At 29.7% G+C, this 5,625-nt stretch overlaps 1 long non-coding RNA gene across 1 annotated transcript; it reads left to right on the top strand.

Annotated features, from left to right (window-relative positions):
• Positions 1 to 3,577: 3,577 nt before the first annotated feature.
• LOC115989030 lies at positions 3,578 to 5,246 on the top strand. The gene is made up of 3 exons (XR_004091760.1): positions 3,578 to 3,668; positions 3,839 to 3,899; positions 5,006 to 5,246. It is a non-coding gene; the product is annotated as an uncharacterized LOC115989030 (long non-coding RNA).
• The last annotated feature ends 379 nt before the right edge of the window (positions 5,247 to 5,625 follow it).

Below are 5,625 nucleotides of genomic sequence, written 5' to 3' on the forward strand. Positions count from 1 at the left end.
TGATTGTGACCATAATTTACTAGAATTAACCTTTCATTACCCTCTTGAAATCCAATGGTTAGATTTCAAATCTAAGTATGGTGTGAGATGGACATGTGTTGTGTATCTGTATGGCTATGTTCTCTGAATCTGACCATCCAATTGGTCTCAAATTTCACAAACACCAATATGTCACATACTTTTCAATCCTAGTGATCAAGATTCGAATATGAATTTCACAAAGTCTAGTGGTCTTGGGACCATCTATTAAGTTTGACCGGGTTTGACCAATTTTAACTAAACTTTAACCTCGTATTTCTCTAAATCCAACCATTTGATTGTGACCATAATTTACTAGAATTAACCTTTCTTTACACTCTTTGAATCCAACGATTAGATTTCAAATCTAAGGATGGCATGTGATGGACGTGTGTTGTGTACCTTTATGGCAATGTTCTCTCAATCTGACCATCAATTGTTCTCAAATTTTATTAACATTTTTACAACAAATTTTAAGTGATAGGTTGTTACTGATTGTTATTGTTAGGGCAAAAAAGTAATGTTAGTGTTAGGTTCAAATTTGAACCAATAACAACAAACCACCTATGATTTGTTGCGAAAATGTTGTGAATGTAACACTTGTCATAAAAAAATGTGTGTGTGTGTGTGTGTGTGTGTGTTTTTTTTTTTTTTTAATTGTCTTCGAAAACTTGAAATACATTCTAGGTTTAGAATAAATTAATTTAGTTTCTATATGTAGCACTTCTCATAATAAAAATGTGTGTTTTTATTGTCTTTGAAAACTTGAAATACATACTAGATTTAGAATAAATTAATTATTTTTCATATATTGTTGTAGCATTTCTCAATTGTGATTTCTTATTTTTTATATTATTTTTCCTTTCTTTCATCCATACGTTTCTTTTTTCTTGTTTTTTTCTTCTCCACACATGTATACCGGTGTACCATTTTAGAATTGCCACTATTTTTAAACAAAAAAAATTATATAATTATAATATTAATGAATCTAATAGTATATATATATATATATATATTTGAATGTTTATAAATTTAATTTTTGGTAACAATCCATGTAATATGTTATGCATCTTTATAAATGATAAAAGTAAGAAGTTAGTTTATATTTTGCAAAAAAAGTAACTAGTTAGTTTATATCTAACCCAACGGGCTTATAAGTTATATATATAATTAAAAAAAAAAAGTGAAAGAAAAGACCATGAGACAAGACATGACAACATTAAAAAAGAAATGGTAAATGATACATTGATGGACACGTTGGGAGTAAAAAAATGATTAAAAAAATTAGAAATTTGTGGATGGAAATCCAAAAACTCTTTCTCTAGTTGTTTCTCCTCCACATGTTTTGGGATTCTTCCACTTCTCTCTTTATAATTTATCCATTTAGACATTTGATTTTATTTTGGAATTATGCTAAGACCACATAAATAGACATAATTTTGTACCACAACTTACTATATAATGAATTGTGATTGACAAAAGTGTGTCTGTGGACCATGTGAAAACACACTTTTACTTATTCTTCATCGAGTTTAATTCATTATCCATGGCCGTTAAGGTTTAGTCAAAGAAACAAAATATTTTGGTACTAGTCAATATCAGTGTACCATTTCAGAATTACTGCTATTTAAAAAAAATTATATATTCATAAATTTGAAAGTGTGTATATATATATATACACACACACACACACTTTCATATTTATAGATTTAATTATTTGATAGAAACCGTATATTTTATTATGGATCTTTACAAATACATGTTACAACACTTACAAGTTTATAAGTTAAAAATAAATAAAAAAATAATAAATAAAGTAAAGGACTTGTAACTTTTATTAAAAAGTTAAACAAAACCACAAAATATCAATTAAAATTAGTAAATGAGATAGTTAGTAGGGACGTTGGGATTTGCCTTGGTTAGCAAAATAGTATTAAATATATATATATTTAAGGCGAAACTACACTATTGGTCCCTGAAATTTACCCTGTGTGCGCAATTAGTCCCACAAGTTTGAAGCGAGCACAATTAGTCCCTTAAGTTTTAAAACTGAGTTGTATTAATCTTTTTACTAACTACTGTTAACGGTGTTACTTACATGGCTAACAGAACAATGACTTGACATTTTTTTAAATGATATGGCATGTTTTTAATTAAAAATTAAAAAAAATAGTTTTCACGTTAGATGAAATTGAAAAATCACATTGGCCGGATTAAAAACAAATCTAATGTGGAAACTATTTTTTTTTTTCATTGGCATCGTAGACAGCATCTTTGAGCTCGTTGACCCTGTCTTTCACCACCAAATTCATGATCTCCAACTCTTCTGCATCACTGATCTCTGCATTAACAGTCAGCAGAACCGTTTTCAGCCTCTCCAGGAGTGTCTCATCGAAATCCCAGTTTTGGAAAAGGTTAATGATCAGGGGAACAGCCAACCTGTCCAACAGCACTTGAACCAGTGGAGAAAGGCATGCCCCTCCCACAGTCTCCAAAAGCATTTTCTCAGATTTAGAAAGGAAAGATTCCACAAAAGGATGACAAAAGATTGGAATATATAATGGAATAAAATGCGTGGAAGGAAGTCTCTGCAGTCTGCAAATTGCTTCTTGCTATACTAGGCTTTTTTTTTTTTTTTTTTTTTTTTTTTTTTTGAGAAATCTATACCAGGCTAGTGAGTCTTTCTCCTCTCTATTTCCTGATTTTTTACTGTGTCTATTTTTTAGATAGCCGCCGGTGTGTGACAAACTGATAGAACCCACACACTTAGAGGTCTGACTTTTCATACCAAAACTGATGAGACTGAGACTCGATTGACACTTCATATTTGTTTTTAATTCATTCAATAAGATTTTTCAATTTCATCTAACGCGGAAATTATTTTTTTTAATTTTTAATTAAAAATATGCCACATCATTTAAAAAAATGTCAAGTCATTGTTCCGTTAACCACGTAAGTAACACCGTTAACAGCAGTTAGTAAAAAGACCAATACAACTCAGTTTTAAAACGTAAGGGACTAATTGTGCTCGCTTTAAACTTGAGGGATCAATTGCGCACACAGGGTAAACTTCAGGGACCAATAGTGTAGTTTCGCCTATATTTAAAACTAATTAGTCAAAGAGGATTTCAGCAAAAAAAAAAAAAAAAAAAAAAAAAAAAAAAAAGAGGGTGATAAAACCCAAAAAATGACAACCTACTTTTACTGTTTTTTCACTTCTCCCAACCGCTTTTTAAGTTTTCCACTCAGACACGTTAATAGCTTCTCAGTTTTTACTTAGAGCAATGTTAGGGACACAAATAATTTCACAATTTTTGTCACAATTTATCATGTAGTGAGTTATAAGTGGTGGAAGTTTGGACCCACCATTTGACCTTCACCCTTCACAATTTGCCATGTGACAAATTGTTACAATAATTATGAAATTTTTTGTGTACCTAACATTTTCCTTTTACTTATTCAGTTCTTCTTCTAGTTTTTACTTATTAGGCGTGAATTGAAATTTTTTAAAGTACCCAAATTAAAAAAAAAAAAATGTAAACAGGCCCCCTTTTTTTTGGAACCTGTAAACAAACCCAAATATACAGTTTTTTTTTTTTTTTTTTCACGTTCTTTCTCTCCTCTCCTCATGACTCAATCTCCACAAATCGGTAAGCTCTCTCTCTCTCTCATTGTCAGTCTTTGTTTCTTCTCCATTCCCTAATTTTTATTTTCTCTCTTTCTTGTGTAGTTCTAGAATTTCATAATGAAAATTGTGATTGATTTTTTTTTTTTTTTCCAATTCTGAATGTTCATCTATAACAAAAGCTTTTCTTTTCAGTTCTAAAAGATTAATTGGATCTATACTTTCGTTGTTCCCTCTTTGCTGTTCTCTCTCAAAGGTAATTTTAGAGATTTTGATTTTGATTTTTTTTTTTAAATTTTAAATTTTCAATGATCTATACTTTCATGTTAAGAAAGCATGAACTAACCCTGTGATTAAAAGCTCTTTCTTTTCTTTATTTCAGTTTTTTTTTTTTAATTTTAATTTTGATATTGTGAGTTTTTGGGTTTGAAGCCATGGGCACAGTAAGCTATTCGTACACTCTGTTATTTGGATTTGAAAGAACATGGGCACCATAGTTTTAGTTTTTATATTGTGGGTCCTTATAATATAATATAATATTCTATATTATTATTATTATTATTATTATTATTAACATGGTGAGGAAGATGACTTCTATTGCTTATTTTATTAGATATGAATTTAGCAAAATAATGGGAAGGGAAGTGTTGTGTTCTTACGGAATCTTCGCTTCTTTAAAATAAAAGTGAGTGAAATTTTTTGCATGTCATTAAGTAGCTAGCTACAAGGCACTGCAATAGTAGGACTAATGGACTATAAGTAACAAATCATATGAAGAATCTCCAATAATGGTAGATTTTGACTAACTTAGGGGCAGAGAAGCTCTAATAGTGAAAATGGCTTTGTGAGTCAGCTTGTATACATAATTGATATATTGTAAATCTATTCTATTTCTCATAAGCTAATTGAAGCTATCCAAGTTGCAAAACTTCCATCACAAAAAAAGTTCAAGATGCTTAGTCTGGATAACTATGTTTCTTGCATATGCTGGGAATATGTTTCGTCCCCATAGTCCACTTTTGTAGTAGTTAGTATAATCTTTTATGTAGTTATCTTTATCATTGTATAGACTTTGAATAAATTACTTTACCAAAATGTTACTGACCATAATATCATATTTTGCCTAATATCTTTTGATATGTTCCTTGTTATGACTGTTAATTTGGACTTATTTCTTTTGTAGAATGAGTCTTGATGCAGATTAAGTTTTGTTAAATACATAAAGCTTTCATATCTTTTCATCTATGATATTTTTGAAAAATATAAATGTAAAAATTTTACTTGAATGTTAAAACTATTTAGTAAGTATTTTTGTCATCTATTTTAGTTGACCTTTACATTGGTTTATGCTCATTATTTCAGGTTAAAATGTCTCGTGCCTTGGGTTACAATCTTACATATGATGTCGAGGGGAGATACATTTCATTGCAACAAGTTTTAGCTTGGCAGCATATCTTCATGAGCAATATGTTATTATTTGATTAGTATTTGAGAGAATAAATTGGAACTTAAATTATGTATATGATATTGAACTTGGGTATGTTTTCCCTTATTAGTAGTTATTGATTGAGCAATTATTATGCTTATATGAGTATTTGTGATTGAAAATTTGTGATGTGTGGGATTGTGATTTATTATTTTCCATCGGGTACCCATGTAAAATTCAAAATGTAAATTTTATAGAAAAATTAAAAAAAATGTAAAATGTTATTAGTGACGACATTGTCGTCGCTAATATTTTATCATATCATCAGTGACGACAAACAATATCATCGCTAACATGCAAATTTTAGTGATGACATGTTTGTGGTTAGTAATATATTATTATCTATGACGACAACAAGCGTTGTCGCTAGTAATGACATATAAGCGACAACAAAAATGTCGTTGTTAATAATAATCTACTAGCGATGACAAAAAAATTCGTCACTACTAATGAGCTAGTAGCGACGACATTTCGTCTTGGGTTCTTGAGTTATTTA

Source organism: Quercus lobata, chromosome 5, assembly GCF_001633185.2.
Source record: "Quercus lobata isolate SW786 chromosome 5, ValleyOak3.0 Primary Assembly, whole genome shotgun sequence".
Lineage (NCBI taxonomy): Eukaryota > Viridiplantae > Streptophyta > Magnoliopsida > Fagales > Fagaceae > Quercus > Quercus lobata.